At 44.3% G+C, this 24590-nt stretch overlaps 1 pseudogene; it reads right to left on the bottom strand.

Annotated features, from left to right (window-relative positions):
• Nucleotides 1-14794: 14794 nt before the first annotated feature.
• On the bottom strand, nt 14795-15465 carry LOC125922052 (60S ribosomal protein L7-like; annotated as a pseudogene).
• Between the last annotated feature and the right edge of the window lie 9125 nt (nt 15466-24590).

Consider the following 24590-nt stretch of genomic DNA (forward strand, 5'->3'; position numbering starts at 1 on the left):
TTTAAAAATTGTTCCTTTATGTTCCCTTAGGTCTTTTCATGTCATCAGATGTCACCTCTTCTGATTGTGTGCATGTAACACGACATGTAATTAATCCTGCCGGTAGCAGAACGTGTAATTCAGCATATATGCAGAGTGGCTGTGATTAAGCACACATTTATTGTGATGCACAGGCTGGAGGATGCTTCCTGGTATGTGTAATTATGCATGTGTCAGGCGACATGAAATCACAACGGATTCTGGGAGCAGGCTAAGGTCCCAACTCCTATCCTGACCTGTTAATTGGTATTAATCTACCTTTGTTAGAAAAACATCTTTGGTCATTGAACCTGCTCTATTCTAAGGCATGAGCTATGGAAAGATCCATGGATACAAAAACAAACAAACAAACAAACAACTCTGTTTTCTTCCAACATACAGTATATGCAATTGATGTGCATACATCATCCAAAAGAGAATATCGGACAATTTCCAAGGATTGTCCTATGTATAACAACATGTTCTTGCAGGATCAACAGGATGAAGTAGGTCCCCTAATAGGCCCTCCTGCCAAAGAAGGCAGACTGGCGTGGTGAAAGTATATATTCTGCAGTTCTCTAGAATGTTCAGGTGGATCTGAAGCAGCCCCGTCTGCCGATGGAGCCCACTTGTCCACCTGCAAGTAGTTTTTGAGGTCAGACTTACTGAATTCCAGTCCCACGTCACTATTCGTTGATTAGACAAACTACTTATGCCTCATTTTTAACACTTGTAAAGAGAGCATAATAAGAGTAACATTAGTAGTATCTTGCCCAAGGTTGTTTTATGGATCAAATGGGGTTGCATCCAAAGGCTTTGTACAAAGGATGATTCAGTACTTGTTAACTATGTAGACTTTACATATGTTCCCTTATTCAACCCTCACCATAATTCTATAACATAGATGCTATTATCACATGTTACAGATGAGGACACTGAGGTCTAGACAGGTTAATAGTGTCACAAGCTATTAAGAAATGGAGAAAGAGGGGCGCCTGGGTGGCTCAGTTGGTTAAGCGTTTGACTTCGGCTCAGGTCATGATCTCGCAGTTCGTGGGTTCGAGCCCCACGTCGGGCTCTGTGCTGATGGCTCAGAGCCTGGAGCCTGTTTCGGATTCTGTGTCTCCCTCTCTCTCTCTGCCCCTCCCCTGCTCATGCTCTGTCTCTTTGTGTCTCTCAAAAATAAATAAACATTAAAAAAGATTAAAAAAAAAGAAATGGGGAAAGAGTTCAAATGCAGATCTGTCTTACTCTAAAACCTATAAATGCCATATGGCATGCTTCCTCCTTTCAGTTACAACAACACTTTGCCTGTATATCCTTTGTAGCTGACTACATAGGACTTATTGGTGACAATATAACATAAAGGTGAACATTAGAAGCTTTGGAACCAAAGACACCTGCATCAGAGCTCCAGTGAGTACTGCTGGTGTGAGCTTAGTAAGTTACTTCCCCTCTCTGAGCTTGACTTTCTTCATTTGCAAAACAGGGATATTAATACCTTACTCAAAATGTTACTGGGTTGATTAAATGTAAATTTATCTATTTTTTTTGAGACAGAGAGAGACAGAGCATGAACAGGGGAGGAGCAGAGAGAGAGGGAGACACAGAATCCGAAGCAGGCTCCAGGCTCTGAGCTGTCAGCACAGAGCCCGACGCGGGGCTCGAACTCACAGACTGTGAGATCATGACCTGAGCCGAAGTCGGCCGCTTAACCGACCAAGCCACCCAGGCGCCCCTAAATGTAAATTTATCTATAACAATAACCACAGAACGTGGCCCATAGCATGTCCTCAATAGTCCTCAATTATAATAGCCACCATTATAATTTTCTGCTTCCTCTTCTCTCCTCCTCCTCTCCCTTACCCCCCCCTCCCTTCTTCTTCGTCTCCTCCTCTACCTTCCTCTTCTTATTCTCCTCCTCCTCCTCCTCCTCCTCCTCCTCCTCCTCCTCTTTCTCCTTCTCCTCCACCTCTTCCTCCTCCTCCTTCTTCTTCTTCTTCATTGTGGTCCTTGGCATCTAACCTCTTTGTGTGGCACAAAACAGGATCTCAGTAAAAGTGTGTGTTCAGTTGAGTTGAACTAGTTTTTACTGAAACCATCAGATCGAGGTAGAGTTTTGTAGTTTGGGGTTCCTTGAACCATGGACTGGGATTCTGCATGAAATAAAAGTCTTGCTGCTGCATCAACCTGTCGGGCAGGAGATGTACAGAAAAGGAAAAGACCCAGCTTCACAAATGCCCGAGCCCTGACCTGCCTCCCTCATCCCAGCCTTGTGATTCCACTACAAAGCTGCCTGCATCACACAAACGCTGTCTGTCTCATGCACTCAGTTATCGTGTCAGAAGTGAGACACACGGCATCAGAGTGACAGGGGGCTGTCACGAGGCTGAAATGTTTTCTGTCTGCTCAGGAGGAAGGTTTTGCTGGAAGAGGGGAGGGGAGGAACACTGGCATGTGATGGGGCTTGGCAGCTGATTTCATTTCTTTGTCAGAAATGATCTTTGCTCTTGTGCTAAGGAGGGAGGAGCTCAGGCGGGGGGGGGGGGGGAAGGGAAGGCAGCAGGGCGATCCCACCAGTCACTGATCCCACCAGTCACTGCCCCCAGACTCGCCGAGACAGATGAGAACAGGAGCCAATGAGAAGCAGATAAGCTCCAGCCGAGATCCTCCTTGACCATTAACTCAGAAGATCATGCCTCTCCTGGTGTTCCCTTGTGAGCTCTATACTTCTCAGTGACCCTGACAGCCTGGCCAGGAAGTTGACAAAGCAAGTTCTACCCCTCATTGTAGCAAACATCTACAATCTTCCTCTTTTCATTACTCATCGACTACCATCTTATTCCAAGTCTATGTGTCTTCTGACCTGCTACTTAAAGTCTGAGTTTGATTTTTCTAGCAGTGACACTCGATGCTTGACATTGTCTGTCTTTGTGTGAACTTTATCTCACCCCCATCGCTCCCGCGCACGCTCTCCACTCCTAGGCATTTTAGGTCACATATTAGAAGTAAGAGTGTCCAATACTTTAGCCAGAAGGGATACAACAGACCCTTCAGAAAATGAAAAAAAAGGGGCGCCTGGGTGGCGCAGTCGGTTAAGCGTCCGACTTCAGCCAGGTCACGATCTCGCGGTCCGTGAGTTCGAGCCCCGCGTCAGGCTCTGGGCTGATGGCTCGGAGCCTGGAGCCTGTTTCCGATTCTGTGTCTCCCTCTCTCTCTGCCCCTCCCCCGTTCATGCTCTGTCTCTCTCTGTCCCAAAAAAAATAAATTAAAAACTTTGAAAAAAAAAAATTTAAAAAAAAAGAAAATGAAAAAAAAAAAATGCAGTAAGTTTGAGGTCATGCCCCCTCTTCACTATGGATCCCTATTCTTCTGGATGAATTAGCAGGCAACCCTCCTTGTCCAAGAGCCTTTTTGAATGAGTGGACTCAAAGCCTGTTCTGCAGACCCTACTGATGATGTAGGAAATATTTAAACTTCTTGCCATAAACCTTGTATGCGAGCATCTCTTCTCAAAGATGCTCAGCATTTGGATAGAGATACATGGGCCCAGATGTTTAGGCATACAGGTTGTACTTTGTTTTCTCATTTTCCATTTTCCTTGTGAACAGTTTCCTCCTCAAAGAATAACAGAGAAATTAGTGGTGAGACACCAAATCCTTACCCCAAACACTGTAGACGCTAGCTAGTTTTAGAGCCCTAAGGACTCATTTGTCTGGTCCCTAATCAATTCAGACAGACGCACATTACTTGTACTTTTATCTAGAAGGTATTTCATTTGATCTGCCATATTAGTTAACTATGCATTGAGATCGCCATGTCATCAAAGGTAGAGATTTACATATACAATTTATGTGGATGCCAGGATTAAAAGAGATGACAACATTGAGAAAGTCCTTCCAAGAATGTCAGAAGAATGCCTTCAACAGATAGATGCTAATTTTCCACTAGGGGCTAGGAACTGTGTTAGGCACCAGGAACATGAAAAAAGGCCTAGCCCCTACTCCAGGAAGCCAATGACCAATGGCCAAAGAGTCAAGTAAACAGAATGATACACTGTAAGTATCATATTGGGTGCAAACACAGACAGGGCATTGAGGGAGGTGTTCTGGCTCCTGAGGGACAAGTGGAAGATAATCCAGGAGGCAGGAGGGCATCTCGGGGAGAAAGGGTAGCAAGTGCAAAGGCAATGAGTTGAGATTGAACATGGCATGGGTAAGAGGAACTGTGTGGAGGTCAGTTTTGTTGGAGTGATGGATAGAACAGAGTATAACTAAATGAGCGAAGGGTATAAATAAGCATGGTGGTGGGTGCAGTTTCCAGAATGAGACCACCAGAGCTCGAACCTTGGCTCTATTCCTTACTAGCTGGTGACCTTGTACGGTTTTCCTATCCTATCCTAGCCTCAGTGTTCTTGTTGGCACAATAAGGATCACAGTGGCTTCTAGCTCATAAGGCTGATGTAGGATTAAATTAGTGATTGCACCTACCGTGGTTAAAACCCTGTCTGGCACAGAGTGAGTGCTGAACAAAATGGTGGCTAGACTCAATGGACAGAGAAGAGGGGCCAGTTAGAAGCTTTTCAAGAGATGAGGTTGGCAGAGCTCAGATCCCAAGGGCTTCGTTAGTTGTGCTAAGAAATAATGCTTGAAATCTGACCACAAGAAGCTTGTCTCCCAGAGGGAACAAACAATTATAACTGAGGGAGCTAAATACCGCGTTATGGAAAGAGAGCGGGTGGTGATGGGAAGCTGGGAGAAAGGTTCCTAACCCAGTCTGGGAGGACCGAGGAAGGCTTCTCAGGACAGATGAAATGGGGTGAAGTCCTGACCCAGCTGGGGTGTGAAGCGGGCGGGGGAGGGGGTAGATAAACAGTGATGGAAAGGAAGCAGTGCTCAGGCAGATGGGACAGACAGAAGCTGTGTCCAGAAACAAATGCATGTTGTAGCCTAGAAGTTCTAAATCTACCTCTTACCATGCAGCCTCTGCCCTGAGCGATTTCCCACACTTCCTCACCTAGCCCTCAGCACCTTGAAAGGGAGCTGCCCCCTTTTACAGAGAGGGCGCCGTGAGGTCACGTGGTTTGCCCAAGATCATAAAGGCAAGTGGTGGGGTTGAGCTGTGAACCAATGTGCATCTGACTCTCACGCCTGGATGCTTAACCACTAATTTCAGACATTTAAACTTCAGGTAAGATGCTTCCCTGAGATATTTTTTTCCCAGAAGACAAAGGAGTAAATGCTCCAGGAAAGAACCCAGGGGAGTCCATAAAACCAAATGTCCTTTGAAAGCCCAAGTCCAGTCAAGCAGGGCCAGAAGATGAAACCTTTCTTGGCGCACTGCACTGTGTGCATATAAATGTGTACACATGTGTGTGTATATGTGCACATGCGTTATTACCAAGGTGATGTTCCCTTTGCTATGGGTTGACTTTATTTGATAAATATACTTAGACTGGAGATACGTTGGTAGACAGACAAACAGACTTACACACATGCCGATGGGGGGGGGGAGGGGGGGGACAAAGCCATCCCCACTGCCCTGATGGTTGACTCTAATAAAACAGCTCTGTTGGAATAATGCAGTGCCTGAGAGATGGGGTGTAATATGGTTAAATGCTTTTACAGTTCCCCATTAAAGTAAGTGGATGGAAATTCATAAAATATTGATAGCATTTGAAATGTGTTCATCCACAGCTCTGCCCAGAATCTCAAGTGGTAGAGGGTGACTGGCCCAGGCAAAGACAGCCTGAACCCTAACCCAGCCACATAGCCCCCCAATAGCCAAGTGCCTGGGATGGTATCTGGTCAACAGAGCCTGCTAGGGGAGCATGGAGAGAAGGGAAGAGGGAGGGGTGGGGGGAGGGGTACGCACCTTTCCCAGTTCCTATGCCAGCAAAGAAAGGGTAGACAAAGAAAGTGTGCCCACCATGGCTCAAAAGACCTTATACGAATTTGTAAAGCCAGCTTGGCAAAATTAATACGTCTCCAACTAGACTATTTTTTGTAATGCTCCTTGCCCACCCCAACCATGTACTAAGAATGAAGGTTTGATCCCCCTTCCCCCCACCCTGGCTATAGCTGATTGTCCTAGTAGTGACCTGGCCAAATTAGGTCAATCAGATTTTTTTTTTTCCCCTGGAGGATCTTAAATGGTGCTTCAGGGAGCCAGTCCATCTCTGTTGACAAAGCTGAGATGCTTGGTTATAAACACTTCTGATTCTGCTTCTCGTGATGAAGACAAAGCCTTTCAAGAGGACAAAACCTGCACCAAGAGAAAGCAGAAACAAAGATGGAAACACCTTGTGATGTTCAGACCCTTGGTTTTGTCATCCCACGGGAGCCACTGAAACACTGCTTTTGTTATAGATAGATAGATAGATAGATAAAATCCTTGGTTTTGCCTAAACAAATCTGGCTTCTGGAAAATGTCACCTTCAAATCCATTTTACTTTCTATCCTCCGTGTCTTCCATAATATGTGATTAATGATTATATATAATGTTTGTTGGTCATTTTCCTACATGCTGATGACTTCAAGATGTCATTTTATGCGTTTTCTCACTGAATCTTGACTGTAATCCTATGAAGTTACTAGTCTTGTCATTCCTGTTTTACAGATGAAAAAACTGAGACTCTCAGGGGGAGACACAGCTAACTTCACAAATTTATTAAATGGCGGATCCAGGACTCAAAGAAACATGAGTCTGATGCCAAGACTGTGGTCTTAGGATTCTACTTCATCCCTAAAAACTCCTGAAAAATCTAGACGGCCCCGTCCAAAGTGGCATCTAACTAGCATCTGGGCTCTTGCCCAGGCAATCCCTCCACATTCCATGGACACTCACTCCCAAGTATATGGACAGTGTCTCTTACACTGTCCGTCCTCGTTTGAGCCCTCTCCAGGGCGGGAGCCTCTAAACGATCTCTCAGGTCAAAAAAAAGTCTGTCTTTGACTTTGTAAGTGTCCTTTTCCATTCCTTTTGTCAAATGCTGCTTTGATCATGCTACTCCTTCACTAGAAAATCTTAAATGAAAACACATTTTATACCAGACCAAGGGCAAATTCCTTCCTAAGATATTCAATATTTCTCAGTCTGACCCCAGCCTCCCTCTCAAGACTAATCCCCAGCCAGTCTCCATGTTACTCCCGTATCTCTGTCTACACTGATAGAAGTTCTAATTCCCAAAGGACAGCTTTCTTGCCAATCTTCCTGTTCTCTTCTCTTTCTCTGGCAGAGCTGAGCTTTTCACAGGAGCACACAGTTTCTGAGGGGCAGATCTCGAGTTGAAATCCAGGTATCCCTGTTTCTAACATCTACTCCCTATGATTTATTCACTTAGTATTCCTCCCCAAAATATTCACTGAAACTTTGAGCTGTTTGATTTCTAAAACTCTGTGTTTCTCTCTTTGGGGAAGAAGGCATTGAAGATCTTTGTTCACGCACAGAACCTTGGAGGACAAATGCTACCATTTGTCATTTAACCTGTGAGGTCATTCTTCATCATATGTTGGTATTTTTAAAGATTTTAAGATGACGGGACACAGGATAATACACATATCTTAACACGTAGGAAAGAAATGCCTGGAGTCAGAAGAAATTTCTAGAAATACAGCCACTGAGTCCACCCTTTCTTCCAAGTTGCTCTTTCTTTTTTTTTTTTTTTTTAAAGACACTGAGCACGGATTCTGGACGACATTTGAACCATGGGCCTTTCTCATTCTTGGTGAGCACCTGCACCATTAATTTCTCTCCCCTATCAACTAACTTTCCAATGTGGAGGCCCTCCTTGGATTGATGGCCATTAAAGGGAAGGAAATGTGCTGACATATAAGATCATGGGCAAGATATTTCCTGGGCATCTGTGGCCTCCTAGGGGTCAATGCAGAAATATTTCATTTTTGGAAGATTAAATTGGCTTTTACTAATGGACTGAATGACCGACGGATAGAGAGAGCCGAAACTAATGAAGGTCAGAGGGATTTCGATCAAAATCTTGGTAGATTCGTCGACTGGATTTAGCCCCGGATGGTGTGCTGGACCCGACTGTCCCGCTGTTGACATCATAACCATAACAGCTGAGTCGGCCAGGACGTGTTTGCGAATCTAGCGCAAATGTAATTAAGTCTTATTTCATCATCTGTTTGCTTGGAAGACTGTCATAAAGCTTTCTGAGGTTTCTGTTGAACTGTATCACTGTACCAATGTGATCGTGAATAGACCACCACCTCTCCGAGCCTCGGTTTCCTCGGTGGCAATGATAACACTTGCCCTGCTTACCGGCAAGGGTGTCCCTGCTTCCTGTACATTCTTCCAGGTCTTCTCCATGTGATCAACCTCTACTTTACCCTGCATAACGTATCTAAGACATCACCTCCTTGGAAGAGTCGCCCCAGATTCCCTGATCCCCCCAGGCTAGAGTAGGCTCCCACTCAGTTGCCCCCATGGCTTGTCAGGTTTCCCTTTTCATAGAATTCCTAGTGCCTGGAACTGTGTGCGTAATTCCAAATTCCCTTCGGGACTGTAGTGGCTGTGAAAGGAAGAAACATGTACATCTTGTCTCCTGCCTTGGCCAGTGCCTTTCTTGGTGTCTAATACTCGACAAGTGACATGAATATGCTTTAAAAACTGACAAAAGAGGGGCCCCTGGGTGGTTCAGTTGGTTAAATGTCTCTTGATTTCAGCTCTGGTCATGATCTCACAGTTGGTGAATTCGAGCCCTGTGTTGGGCTCTGTGCTGACAGTGTGGAGCCTGCCTGGGATTCTCTCTCTCTCTCTCTCTCTCTCTCTCTCTCTCTCACCCACTTGCACGTGAGCTCTCTATCAAAATAAATAAACTTAAAAAAAACTGATAAAAGGGAGTAAGTTTAACACTGATAAAAGTACAAAAATACAAATATTGAGGACCTTGATATTCCTCTGCAAACACACATTTATAAATTTTTTTTAATGTTTATTTATTTTTGAGACAGAGAGAGAGCATGAACAAGGGAGGGTCAGAGAGAGAGGGAGACACAGAATCTGAAGCAGGCTCCAGTCTTTGAGCTGTCAGCACAGAGCCCGATGTGGGGCTCGAACTCACGGACCGTGAGATCATGACCCGAGCCGAAGTCGGCCGCTTAACCGACTGAGCCACCCAGGCGCCCCTGCAAACACACATTTAAATGTAATGAATGTTTTCAGTGAAAATTTTACGGTAAGAAAGATTGCCTCTGAATCTTGACCAAAATAATAATAATAGAGGCGTCTGGGTGGCTCGGTGGGTTGAGCGTCAGATTCTTGATTTTGGCTCAGGTCATGATCTCACAGTTCACGGGATGGAGCCCCACATCTACTTGAGATTATCTCTCTCTTTCTCTCTCTGCCTCTCTCTCTCTCTCAAAATAAACGCATAAACTTTAATAATAATAATAATTGATAACCTCCGTCTAACTTTCAGGTCAAGCAGGTCTATTAAAACCAGAGATCTCAATGGTGGCATTTAGGGGTCCCTGTGATTTTAAGAGTGAAGGACCTTCTAAGGAGACTATACTTGGATATTCCTATGCAGCTGATTATAGTCAAGATACTCTGCACAGTGGAATAGGGGAGGTGACAGCACCATTTGTTTCTTCTTGACCCAGCATAGCTGGTTGGACGCCTGATTGAATGTCACTGGGGCTTCAAACCCTTTAGCCACCTGCCTTCCTCAGTATCAGCCAGAGAGATGAGTCCTAATCCAGATTCCACCAGCTGAATGGAAGTGTAATGAGATCTGGGAGCCTCAAGCTATCCCCCCGGGCTCACCTTTCAAGGACATCCAGCCTGAGATCCCTAAGGTTTGATTTTTTTCTCCCACTGATCCCCAAGTAATGGCACTTACACTATTGACCACTGGCTATTTGTTTGTTTGTTTGTTTTGTGTATTGATTTTTATTGAGGTAAAATTCTCATACCATACCATCGACCATTTTAAAGTGTGCGACACAGTGGTATTGAGAAAATTCACAGTGTTGTGCAAGAAGCAGCTCCCTGTAGTTAGAAAGTTTTCATTATCCCAGGGTGCTGCGTGGCTCAGTCAGTTAAGTGTCTGACTTTGGCTCTCGCAGTTCACGAGTTCAAGCCCTACATCAGGCTCTGTGCTGACAGCTCAGAGCCTGGAGCCAGCTTCGAATTCTGTCTCCTCTCTCTCTGCCCCTTCCCTGCTCACTCTCTGTCTCTCTCTGTCTCAAAAATAAATAAACATTAAAGTTGTTTTTTCATCATTCCCCAAAAATACCCCATCACCCATTAAGTGATCATTCTTTCTTCTTTTGCCCATTACCTGCCAACATCTCAACTGCTTTCCGTCTTTGGATTTGCCCCATTGTGGATACATCATAACAAAGAAACCATGTAATAGGTGACCTTTTGTGTCTGGCTTCTTGCAGGCAATTTTTTCAAGACTCCTCTACATTGTAACACGTATCCGTGTTTTGTTCTTTTTTTATAGCTAAGTAATATTCCACCATATGGGTATACTTTTTTTTTTTTTTTTTTTTTTAACCATTCACCTGTTGATGAGAATTTGAGTCATTTCCAGCTTTGGGTTATTATGATACGGTTTCTATAAACATTCATTTACAAGGAAGTTTCTGTGTGGCCTAGAATTGCTAGGTCATTTGGCAATTATGCATTTAGCCTTTGGGGAAACCGCCGAACTGTTTTCTATAGCACATCCCTATCAACAAGATTTATCTCTGATGGTATGTTTCCCAGACCTAGTGTCCTATTTGCCTCTGTGGCCCATTCAGGGCCTTGCATCTTATGAGTATAACAATGAGGAGATAATATCTATAACCTTAATAGAAGGCACTAAAGAGAGGATGATCTTTTTGGAGAAAACAAGTATGATTTTAAAAACAAATATTTTTAAAATGGTTATTTATTTTTGAGAGAGACAGAGCCTGAGCAGGGGAGGGGCAAAGAGAGAGGGAGACACAGAATCCGAAGCAGACTCCAGGCTCTGAGCTGTCAGCACAGAGCCCGACGTGGGGCTCGAACACACGGACGGTGAGATCATGACCTGAGCCGAAGTCGGACGCTCAACCGACTGAGCCACCCAGGTGCCCCAACAAGTATGAATTTTTGTGTGTCAGCTTTATAAGGAGGGCATGGAGACATAAGGAGGAGAGCAGCGTGCTATCCTTGGTCATCTAGGAAGATGAATTTGGGGCTCTCAGGATGACCAAAAGGAGTGGAGAAGGGAAGGGAGAAAGAAGGAGGGAGGAAAGAAGAACCTAGAAAATGAGTAGAACGCTGAGAACAGGGTACCAGCTGATGTGACTCCTCCCAGCCTTGGCCTCCCACAATTCCCTTGTAAAATATAGCACATTCTCAAATGTTAGGGATAATCATTTTCATCATGCTAACTCTGGTGCTTGGTAATTCTGAAGGGGTTAAATTTTACATTAGGCATAAAGGACTGCGTGATGGAAGCAAAATTCACAGTTTCTAAAAGGTAGAAGCAACCCGAAGTAGAATCTGAGATCTGTGGTGATCAAGGACAACTCTGAAGAGCCAGTAAAAGGAAGAATAATGTAGGTAAGAGACGCTCATAAGATTTGGAGTCAGGTGATGGTAAATTCAAATACCTGCTTTTCCACATATTAATGACATGTGTCCTTAGATCACTTATTTTCTCTCTCAAAGCAGTAATTTTCTTATAAGCAAATGGAAATATTACCTACCTTTTAAGATTGTCATTAGGATTCATTTGGATAATGAATGCAAATGTTGGCAGAGACTAAGAAAATACCCTCTGATATTTCCTATTTCATTGAGTGGATTCAACATGTGTAAGGTGTTGGATTTTGTTAAATGGCTCATCCATCTATAAACACGTCATATGATTTTTCTCTTTAGTTCTATTAATATGATGGATAATACTAATAGATTTCTTAATATTGAGCCACACTTGTGTTCTCGAAATAAAACCCACTTGGTGGTAATATATGTCTTTTTAATATTCTGGTGTTAATTTTTTACATTGATATCACAAGTAACATTGATTTGTACTTTTATTTTGGGGGGCAAACTTTGCTAGATTCTGGAACAAACATGATGCTCATCTTATAAAATGAATTTGGAAGAGTACTTTATGTTTTCATACTTCGCAATAATTTAAGGAGCATTGACATTATCTCATTTGCAGGATTTGGCAGAATTCAAACATGAAAGTACCCATCTTAGTGATTTTGTATGAGGAGCTTTGTAACGACTTTCACTAAGTTTTCCTAAGACAATTGGTTTGTTTGCAACTTTCTGAATTTTGGTAAGTTGTAGTTTTCCTTAAAAAGTATCAATTTCATCTGAATTTCAGGTATATTCTGTATAAATTACAAAGTAGTCCCTTGAGATTTTTTCTTTTAATAGTTATCCCCCCCTTATTTCTTTTTTTTAAATGTTAATTTTTGAGAGAGAGAGAGAAAGAGAGAGAGAGAGGGGAGGGCTAGAGAGAGGGGGAGACAGAGAAACCAAAGCAGGCTCTGCACTGACAGCAGACAACCTCATGCGGGCCTCAAACTCACAAACCATGAGATCATGACCTGAACCGACAGAGCACCCAAGTGCCCCCCCCTTGTTATTTCTAATTTTACGTATGTATGCTTTCTTCCACCAATTTCTTGGTTAGGCATGCAAATAGCTTACTTTGCTGATATATGTTTTTTAAGTACCAACTTTTGGACTTAATTGGTTTAAGTTTTCCATTTCATTATTCCCCTACTCTTGTATCTTTTTATAAATGACTTTTTAAAATTTATTTTTGAGAAAGCACAAGCAGGAAAGGGGCAGAGAGGGGGTGGGGGGTGGGTCTGAAGCAGGTTCTGCACTGACAGCAATGAGACTGATGTGGAGTTTGAACTCAGGAACCACGAGATCATGACCTGAGCTGAACTCCGACGCTCAGCCAACTGAGCCACCCAGATGCCCCGTCCATGACACCTCTAGATATGATTGTTATATTTTCTTTTTACTCTGTCATGTTTTATGTTGTGTTTATAAGTGTACTATCTTTTATACAAATAGTCTTTCATAATTTAGTCTATGTTATTTATTTCTACATTTTAAAATTTGTTTATTTATTTATTTATTTATTTATTTTGGTAGATTTGATTTATTTTTTTTAATATGAAATTTATTGTCAAATTGGTTTCCCTACAACACCCAGCGCTCATCCCAACAGGTGCCCTCCTCAATGCCCATCGCCCATCCGCCCCTTCCTCCCACCCCCCATCAACCCTCAGTTTATTCTCAGTTTTTAAGAGTCTCTTATGGTTTGGCTCCCTCCCTCTCTAACTTTTTTTTTCCTGCCCCTCCCCCATGGTCTTCTGTTCAGCTTCTCAGGATCCACATAAGAGTGAAAACATATGGTATCTGTCTTTCTCTGTATGACTTATTTCACTTAGCATAACTCTCCAGTTCCATCCACGTTGCTACAAAAGGCCAGATTTCATTCTTTCTCATTGCCAAGTAGTATTCCATTGTGCCTATAATCCACAATTTCTTTATCCATTCATCAGTTGATGACAGCTAATGAATTGATCAAAAATGATTTAAACAATATAACAGAACAAGAATTTAGAATAATAGTCATAAAATTAGTCGCTGGGCTTGAAAACAGCATAGAGAACAGCAGAGAATCTATTGCTACAGAGATAAAGTGACTAAGAAATTGTCATGAGGAGCTAAAAAGTTTGAAGAGACAGAGGAGAGAATAGGTGAATTAGAAGACAAAAATATGGAAAAAGCAGAAGCTGAGAAAAAGAGAGAGAAAAAAATCCAGGAGTATGAGGGGAGAATTAGAGAACTAAGTGATGCAATCAAATGAAAGAATACCTGTATCATAAGAATTCCAGAAGAAGAAGAGAGAGAGAAAGGAGCTGAAGGTGTACTTGAATAATTTTTTTAAAGGATGAAATACTTAAGAAAGTTTGCTCAAATCTCTTCCTTTATGTCAATACTTTCATATATATGGCAATTGACAACCGGTTTGCTACTACGGATAATATTGAAATTTGCTAGTAATCTCTTCTTCACCACCTCTATCCCAGGAAATGATTTGAAACAATATCCTTTTATTCCTAGGTAAGAACTATAAAGCAATCATAAGCTTAATTTACTTTTTGTTTGCTTTCCCCCTTTTTAAAAGTTGATGCCGTGTTTCTACAATTTCAAGCATAAGGTTGTCATGGCTTATACCTTCTCTCTTATAAGCATCATTTATACTTTGTTCTACAGGTAGCTATATATTTAATGCTCACCACCAGGCCTTATGTCAATGTCTCTCCAGTCAATTTCACTCTTTGGTAGTTTACTCAGGAAAGGCTCCTGGGAACAATATTTCCTGAGTTCTTGCTTATTGATAGCAGTTTGTCTGCCGTCTTTATACTTGAAAGTAAGTTCAGCTGGATTAATAATATATGGTTCATATTTTCTTTCCCTGAGTATCTTAAATATGTCATTCCATTGTCTCCTGATATAAGATGTTGCTGTCAAGAAATCTGATAGCCATCCAATTTTCTTTCCTTTTTAAGTGACTTAGTCCTTTTGCCTGGGAGCTCAACGTACTTTTCAGCATGTGTTGGTAGGAGTCATTCCGGGTACTTTTTCTTGAGTATCTGGTGTTCTTCTCTACCATGTGCTTTCAGATCCTGTTTTTTAGGAAAGGTGCTTTGTACTGGATTTTTTTTTCCAGTTTGAAAGTATGTGTTTATTAACTGACCAGATTACAAAAATAATAATCATGGCAGATACCTTAGTTCATCCTTCTAATAAGCCTATTGATCTGGTCTCTTCCCTGTTGCCAGCATCTCCAAATGGGGGTGGTCTTTTTCTTCCTTCCCCCTCATGGAGAAGATAATCTGAGGGGCCATAAGAAGTTGTTTGCCTCTGTGAAGCGTTTTGCCACGGATCTCGTGAATCAGATCCTCCACTCAGATGATGCCGTCTTTGCCGAGAGATCTAGCAATCTATGTGCTATCTGCCACGGCAATTCGCTTCTTGTTGGTTTTGCCATAACCACACTCGTAGATCAAGTCATCTACCAACTTCAGGTTTGGGTACCCCTAGGCTATATGGGGTTCCACAGTCCTTAACATGTTAACCAAAGCCTTGTTGAGTTTAACAAGGGTGCCGCTGAAGTTCTGGCAAAGACAAAGGAACTGCAACACCTTTCCAAACTTGGGCTTGCACCATTGATACCTCTGATCCTGATGACGAATGCCAGTTTGGGTTCTGCAGGTGCAGAGAAGTTGCTGGCCTTTCTTGCCATCCTACCCGTCCCACCCTGCTCAGTTCTGCACAGCTGCCTATATTCCTGTGGGGATGCTGAGCATTTTGTAGATAAGCTTCCTCCTTGCCTTTGGAGGCATCTTCCAGGCAAACTTCTTTCTCAGATGCTTCATCTTCAACACGGCAAAAATTCCTTTGCTTTCTCTTTAAAGATTTTTTTTTAATGTTTATTCATTTTTGAGAGAGAGGGAGAGACAGAGCACAAGTGGGAGAGGGGCCTCGGGACAGGGAGACACAGAATCCAAAGCAGGGTCCAGGCTCCAAACCATCAGCACAGAGCCCAATGCGGGGCTCAAACCCACAAACCACGAGATCATGACCTGAGCCAAAGTCGGACGCTTAACCGACTGAGCCACCCAGGTGCCTCTGCTTTGCTTTTTCTTAAGGATTTTCTGGCACAGAAGCAACCTTCTTTTTTGTGTTCTCTGCATCCTCCAAAGTTCTGGCCAGAAGAGCTGTGTTTTGTTTCTTTCTTTGTTTGTTTGTTTAATGATTTCTCTTCCATTTCTTTGCTTTCTTCTTTTGTGAACTCTTCTGTATTATACACATGTATTTTGGCTCTTTACCTGTTTTCAATTTCTATCACGTTTTCTCAAATCCTTTTTTTAATCTCTTCCCTCATTTGTCTTGATGTTTAAAATTTTGCTCCTTTTAACCTTTATTTTTTTAGGCTATTTCCGGTTGTATTTATCCACTCCTGTGCTCTTTCCAGTTTAATATTGATTTCTGAAATGAGGTTTTTAAAACAAATTTTTCTTTCTAATTCTTCCAGAGTCCTATAACTTTACCACTAAGTGTTTCTGTTATAGACTTAGGTTTTCTTTCATTTCCCCATTATTACCTTCATTTCTTTTAGCACATTTTGAAATTTTAGCCCACCGTTTTCATCTGCCTGGAGTGTTTCTATGGTGCACTCCCATTGCCAATAGACTGTCAATGGAGATACAATTGTCCTCTCGACTCTCCTGTTTCTTCACTGATAAATTTGTATGGGACTCAAATTGATCCTTTCCTGTTGCCTATTTTTATGTGAAATTAGTTTTCCTTAACTTCCAGGAGAAGTAAGTGGGTCAGGACAGATTTGCTAGCTTTGTGGTTCTATAGCACTCTTTTTTCTTTTTTTAAGTTTATTTATTTATTTCAAAAGCAAGAGAGTATGAGTGGGGGAGGGGAAGAGAGAGAGGGAGAGAGAGAATCCCAAGCAGGCTCCACACTGTCAGTGCAGAGCCTAACAGGGGGCTTGCACTCATGAACGGTGAGGTCATGACCTGAGCCGAAACCAAGAGTCGCCCCTAGCACTCTTTGTGTGTGTGTATGTGTGTGTGTGTGTGTGTGTGTGTCCCAGTATGACCTATACTTTCTGAGAGCTCCTCACATCTCCCCCACTTCTGTCTGGTCTTCTTTGGCTTTTGCCCTGGCATCTCTATCTAGCTCAGCTTGGATCCTGTTTCTAGCAATTTCTAGTCCATGCGGGATTTGGGGCTCGTAGAGCTCAGACTATTCCAGCCCTTTCAGACCCTCCGGGGGACTCCTGCAGTTTGAAGCACACGGGAACGAACACACAACCAGCAGTTAAAGTCCTTCTGGCTGCCTTCTACCGACTCTCCGGTGGAGATGCGGCCCCTTTCCTGCTTGTAGGGCCATCGGCGAATCTGTCGCATCTCCTTGTCTCTTCCTTTGCAGGTTCTGACACCACGCAGATCCCAAAGTGATGATGTGTGGTTCACTTCTGCTCCTAATTTGAGGTTTGGAGGCTACCTTGATAGCTCATTAAAAGAAATAGATGTCTGTGGGTTTGGTTTTGATATCCTGGCACTGTTGTTAATGGAGGGTTGAGGGAGCTGCAAAACCCGTATCATCAATGCCATCTTCCCAGAGTTTGCCATATTGCCTTCTGGAGTGATCCCCGAAATAACCCACTTACAGTGACATCCAGCGTGCGCAACTGCCACATCCCCATGCACAATCCCCGAATCTACGTGAAAGGTCTTTGCCTCATTTGTTATTCTGTCACATGACCTCCATAAACTTCTAGCAACAAGCCCCGCTAATGTTATTTGAGGTTGTTTTATTTTTATTTTTCGAAGCTTATTTTTATGTATTTTCAAAGAGAGAGAGAGCGAGTGGTGGAGGGGACAGAGAGGGAGACAGAACCCCAAGCAGGCTCCGTGCTGTCAGCGCAGGGCCCGATGCGGGGCTTGAGTTCACCAACCGCGAGATCACGACCGGAGCCGAAATCAAGAGCCAGAGGTTTAACCGACTGAGCCATCCAGGTGCCCCTGTTTGAGGTTATTTTAGACAAATGTGTCTTCCTCAAACACAAATTCATTATTCCAAATAAACTAGGATGAGGATCTGTGTAAAGACAAAGATATAAGGAAGACTTCTTCTTGGGGGAGTGTTAATTAGAGGGAGAATTCTCACCTCCGCACGGTGTAGTCATTGGGCATGAGGCTGGGAAGTCAAACTGAAGCCAGGGCCCGGAGGGACACAAAAGGGTGTCAGACCCCAGGGAATCGAGTGAGTTGTACAAACAGCCGTCCGTTCTGTTGCTGCTCAGAGAAGCAAAGCTTGGTGAGGGCTTGGCATCCTTCACGGCGGAGGGAGAATTTGATAGAGTCAGCGAAAGCAAATATATTTGCCTAAACGAGGCATCACTGCCTCATATGCGTATTATGGGGGTGGATGGAAGTGGGTTCCCCGCAATTAGAGGGATCCTCCAAGCCCAGGTCTCCCACAGCGCCTCCTGCCAAGAGGTGGAGATATTTCTGATTTGGAGCTCCTGAAGCAAAAAGAGAGTTTCCAACCTCTTCTCGGTTTACCGCCTGAAATATATATTCTGTTAAAAAAAAAATTATAGGGGTGCCTGGGTGGCTCAGTCTGTTAGGTTCCGACTCTGGCTCAGGTCGTGGTCTCGTGGTTTGTGAGTTCTAGTCCCTGCATCGGGCTCTCTGCTCTCAGCACGGAGCCCGCTTTGGCATCCTCTGTCCCCCTCTCTCCTGCACCCCTCTCTCACTCTCTCTCTCTCTCTCTCTCTCTCAAGAATAAGTAAGCATTTAGGAAAAATAATATCATAGTGCATCAGAGACACCATTTTTGTGAGCTGTAGGCAGAAGAAATGGGTATTTCTTTAGTTCTTCTGCTCGTGGGTGCTGGGCACAACGTCATACCGCCAAAGTCCATCCAGATCAGCTCTCAAAGGCTAGGGCTCTACTGATCTCGTCATACATCCCTATAACCCATCTTCAACCCCAACCTGTACAGGTCAAGTCTCTGTGGTTCACACACACTTGCCCTTATACTCACTGCACTCCCAGCTCCCAAAGGACTGATGGGAAATACAGATTACTGGTTACGGGGCGACAGATGGGGCAGGTGCACCTCGTACCGCACAGCAAAACCCCCTAACAGGTCCCTTTCACCACCTCCCTCCCCAGCACTGGTTGTCCTCTTGTACCGCCAGTGTCCCACCCAGCCCCTCCTCTCCACTACCCTTTCCGATTGCCTCCCTCCCACCCTCCCCTGCACCACTCTCTCCAGGCGTCACCATTCCTTTCTTTTCGGGGACACATTTAGCGCCCCCCTCAGCCTGGCTTCTCCCCTTCCCCACCCCGCCTAACGTCTCTAATCAGCAGACGAAAGGCTCTCCTCAGGAATCAGGTCTCTGGACAAAAGAAAAAGAGGACAAGGAGGTTGTGAACAGCACTCTCCTCAGATGGTGCCAATGCGGTGAGGCCACGGTTTCTTTTCCTGGGATTCGGAGCCACTTTCCTGGTTGCCAGACCCACTGACTTGTACAGAGAACAGATAGATGTGTCACTGTTGAAGATCAGAAGAAAAGTGTGTGTGTGTGTGTGTGTGTGTGTGTGTGTATGTGTGTGTGTGTGTGTGTGAGAGAGAGAGACAGACAGACAGACAGACACAGAACACAAGAGCACAGCCGTGCTGGGGGACGGGGCGGTGAGGGGTGGATAAGTCTACACAGGCGTTTCTGGCCACCGTAACAAAGCATCTTATGCAGTGATGGGAGCCAAGACCGAAGCGTGAGGCAGAATGGCCCGGGTCAAGGAGGAGGAAGGAGCACTTATTAAGACACATCCAACTATGTCGGTGATTAAGCCCTCCCAACAATTCATTATCGTCCCCTTAGTGCCAATGACTAAAATGAGGGTCAGAGAAATGAGACAATCCGCCCAAGGTTATGCAACTAATAAGATCTCTTTGTCTCGTAAATTCGCGCCCTGTCCACTTTTCGGCACTGCTTCCGCTGTCTTCCCCTACCCTCCACAGGAGGCAGCTTTGCATTTCAATGAGGGACCCGGTCCAGGGTGAAGGCACCGCAAACATTGACACTCGGGCCCTGCAATCCTCTCCCCACCCAGCCTGCGGTCCACCGTGCTCCTTTTCTCAGCCTTGCTAGCGCCAACGCTGGCCACCCCGGCTCAGCCCGACCGGTTGGAAGAGGCAAGCAGGGGGCCAGAGGCTGGCCCGGGCCTCTGCAGGGTAATTCTCTTCTGTCCCAATGCTGGGGCCCGGCCCTCCCGACTCCCCCCGCCGCCAGCCTTGCCGCCGAGGATAGCAGCACAGCTGGAAAAATAGATAGGTCTTTCTAACCCTCTCATGCGTGTGCCGTGGGGCCAGGTAGCTCTATAAATATGGTAATGGCTTCTCAAGCATGCCCAGACTGGAAATGAGACCGAGAGGCTGGGGAAGGGCCGTTCCGACCGATAACCGCGGCAGCTGCCTTGCTGGAGGAGACGGTGCCTCTGAGCTTCAGGGTCAGATGAACGTCGACTCCCCCCACCCAACCACCTTGAGTAGATCCCCTCTCCTCCTGTCCCCTCCCACCCCATTAATCGCCTGCACCCACCTGTCCCCTGATTACACCGATGACACACACGGAGGAAAGCAGGCAAACAGAAGCTCATGTTTTGTCTATTACCAGAAGGCTCAGACTTGTGATAAAAAAAATAAATAAATAAATACACCGGCAACAACACAGCTACATAGATGTGTACAATGGGGAACCAGCCTGACACTTCCTGCCGCGGCCCCACTGAGAAAAAGGACGGCTCCCAGAGCCACACGCCTGCTCAGCCTGAACAGCTGTGCCCTCCAAGAGGCTCTGCTCTGTCTGTCAGCAGCCGCTCCCGGGCTCCTCCTTCGGTGCAAAGCAGACAGTGACCCCCACCAGCTCCCCCAGCGCCCCATGGAATATAGTAACTATAGCAAATGGGGCCTGGGATTCTAGCATGACTTCAGACCAAGCCCTTCGCGTCGTTCTAGACCTTTCTGTCAGATGAGAAGGATCATTCCTTCTTTCCGGGTTGCCAGATGAGTTTCAAGGCTTAGGAGATGCTTCTGTTTCCCTCCACCGGCACCCAGCTCTTTTTTTTTTTTTTTTTTTTTGCTAATCTGACCATCCCCTCTGCCAGATGGCAGCCAGGCCTCCCTGGCTTGCATTGCTTGGACAAGGGGTTAGTGCTACAGAAGAAGAGAGAAGGCTTTTGGGTGTCAAAAGTCTAGGACCAGAAGGTAACCAAGGATGGGGGCTTGCACGCTGGGTTTCTTAGGCTTTTGGGGGGACATGTGATGCCAATGGACACCAGAGAATAGGATTTCACCTGCATAAACCATATTGCACATCATTTTACCGCATAAAATCAACTCTTATACAAAGACGAAAACGAATGGGGTTTTAAGTTTTTATTTAACCCGCTGATGAATGAAGACATCAGGAAGGTGTCACAAACCAGTTCAAAGTGCAAATCCAAAGAGCAGAAACGTATATGGGCAATTAAGGGCGCTGAAATGAATGTGTTAATACATGCAAAGCTTGCTTGTACCTGGGGTGGTTGGGAAAGGTCCGAGAGGGATCTTTTGTACATCTTCAGGACAACTTTCACCGCTATGGGCGAGAGTTATTTCCATCAGTCTGTTTCGCTCAATTTTCAGAGTTGTAAGATAGTTCACAGGCAAGGAAAGCTGAACACTACTTATAGACTCAGGTAACCACAGGGGGCATTAGAGATTGTCTTGTATCCTACAGGAGACTAATACACATTTTTCACCATTTCAGAGTTGTTGCGTTTTTTTTTTTTTATATATAATTTATTTTTTTCCTGAAAATTAAATGGAAACAAACACAGAAGAAGCCAATTAGATAGAAATACACTCAGGGACACCTGGATGGCTCAGTCGGTTGAGCGTCCAACTTTGGCTCAGGTCGTGATCTCGCGGCTTGTGGGTTCGAGCCCCACATCAGGCTCTGTGCTGACAGCTTGGAGCCTGCTTCGGATTCTGTCTTCCTCTCTCTGCCCCTCTCCCACTCGCACTCTGTCTCCCTGTCTCTCTCAAAATAAATAAACACAATAAAAAATTTAAAAAAAAGAAGCACGCTGATTAAAACGGTTTAAAATTTTGTGATATAGTAATATATGTGCTTCTTTGTTGACACATTAATTAACAAGATAATGTAATGACTACTATAATTTGAAAGGAGTCATATATATCAATAACATTTCAGGATATCTCCCATGACTGTAATGTGATATGAAAATATCAATTATTTCTGCATTTTACAAAGCCGCAGATACTAAAACGAATGTGATATGTTGCTTATATTTATAAGGGAAGGGAAGGACACATTTCAGTCAGAAGTTAGTAAAAATAAAGATGCTTTCCCCCCCACCCACCCACCCCCAACTTCACGGACCTTTATAATTCTGTTAGGGTTTCATAATAAGAATCTCTGAGTTAGATTTGAAAAAAAAAAGAATTCCCCCTCATTCCTACTGTTGAGATCAAAAATGATAACTCAAACGGAAGAGGAAAGATAAAAAGAAGAAAACTAAGCACGTTAGACATTATTGACATATGTGAGGAAGATGCCCTTGGCTCTGTCTCCCCCAGGGCAACCAAGAAATTAAGAGAAATCCAACATAGGTCTAGGGAATCTGAAGTTTACAAGACCCCAGGGTCTGGGCAGACAGGATGCAGAGAATCTTCCAAAGTGTGACCCAAATGTCAAGGCGGTTCCTGCCGGGTGGGTGCACAGAGCCCATCTGAAGACGTGGTCAATGCGGGGAGGTCTGTGGTGACAACGATGGAAAGAATTCAGCAATCTCCTGGTAAGTTCATGCTGCGGCCAGAAGAGGAGTGAGAACGGATCTTGACGGAGTCCACACCCAGCATGTCTATACCCTGTGCCCATCCCCCTGCCCCCCAGGATGTAGAAGTCCTGTATCTTGCACATGAGTGGGCTAAATGTTGCCTTTTTTTATTCCACCTGAGAAAGTCTCCCAAGTGTAACTTTCTCCCCATCCCAGGGCACTTCACTGATTCAAAGTCCTTACCCTGGGAATCATGGTCCTTCCTCTGATGGCCCCACCTGATGTTCGAGTCGGATTTCTCACCCTCTCCGCCAACATGCCCCCATCACTGCCAACCACTGCTTCTCAAGCACTCTGCCCTCTGACCCCACTGTGGCTTGACCTGGGCTTTGTGCTCTGCCTGGAAGGTCTCCCCAGCTTCTTAGCAATCCTGAAAGTTCTTCTTTGCTTTGGCTCAGAATGTGCTCTATTCCCCAAGTCCCCTTCCGACCTACTAAATCCTATTTATCCTTTCTGACCACGACCTCCAGCATAATTAACTCTTCTGTGATGCCTTCCAGAACCTCTTCTCCCAAGGTTCTTGTGATATGGTGACTTACAACATATATATATATATATATATATGAGCTCTTTGGCTCAGACCAAATATTTTATATATATATATATATATATTATATATTATATATTATATATTATATTTATATATATAATATTATATATATTATTTTTTATTATATATATATATTTATATATAAATTCCAAAGAGCCCCTTGGAATTTCCTAAGGGATGAGAGCCATAAAGGTGTCTTTTGTTATGTTAATGGAGTGACCCCTGGAAGGCACCTAAGGATTGGGGGCTGGTTAGCCCTGGAGCCTACCCAGTGATCCAGGGTTAGAATTTTCCATCCCACTCCCCAGCCTCCCCACCCTCCAGAAAAACCACAAGAAGGGAGGCAGAGGGGAGAAAGGATTCGGGTACAGGTTTCAGAGGGAGTGTGGTCCTACTGATACCTTGATTTCAGATTCTAGCCTCCAAAATGATGAGAGAAAAAAAGAAAACATGTCTGTTGTTTCTAACCACCCAGATGGTGGTACTTTGTTATGGCAGCCTTAGAAAACTAACACAGAGCCTTCTTGGAACAAGTGACATTTGAATAAATTTTGTATTTCCACCCAGGAACGTGGAATTTATTTGCCCAACAGATGTGGGCCAGAAGGAATTTTCCTTTATTTTGTCTCGTATTTACAAGTCTGCGTATTTCACATAGGCATTCTGATGTCCAGCTTACCTTTGTTAAAAAAACAAAATTCAACCAAGCAAATGTGAAGATCTAATTGGCATTATTAAGCAATTCACAAATCTGGCAACGTCCCTTCCAGAAAGCAGAGATGCTCTGAGAAGGGGAACCAAACGGAAGGTTTTTGGAGACAGGAGACAGGCAGGTGGGTCAAGGAAGTTATTAGCAAAAGAATAAAAAAAAAAAAAAAACGGTGGGGGTGTGAGTATTTCTGGCCAGGGCATCTTTGTTTGGAGAGATAGGGAACGGCAGAATTTTCATCACCCAGATGACCCCACTAAGTCCTATCTGGACATTTCAGATTGGCTGTTGAAAGGTCACATTTCTGGGATAGGTTTCACATTATAATTAGTCTCGGTTTGCTGTCGTGGGGTGGGGGTGGGGGGGCACGTAACTTCATTTCGGGGCTTCTCGTTTCTTCCAGAACACCTCGAAAGGTGAAATAGCCACGTGCCAGAGGGGCTAGCATTCGGTAGAGATTGCCTCTTCCTAAGAAGCCTGGGTTCTCAGATAGCCCTGTTGCCTAGCGCTGACATCCGTGCTCCTCGTCTCTCATTACACTTCCTGCCTGGTGTCGATGGCATAATAAATGCATGAATGAGCTCTAAGATATTAGCCAGAAAAGAGTTCAGACAAGAAGTCTCTGCAAATCTCCCCCGGAGCCCCAGCGAATGGCACTGATTGTCACCTGTCCTCCAGAGCCCTGGCCACTTGGCTGTGTCAGTAGCAGTGGGGGGGATGAAACCTATCCTTCTATCTTTAATTAAATCACCTCTCTGCAGACATTCCCTTGGTCTGAACTTATTACCATACCTGGATCTTCTACCCTTGCCGCTGAATTCCAATGTGA

This window comes from Panthera uncia, chromosome D4, assembly GCF_023721935.1.
Source record: "Panthera uncia isolate 11264 chromosome D4, Puncia_PCG_1.0, whole genome shotgun sequence".
Classification (NCBI taxonomy): domain Eukaryota; kingdom Metazoa; phylum Chordata; class Mammalia; order Carnivora; family Felidae; genus Panthera; species Panthera uncia.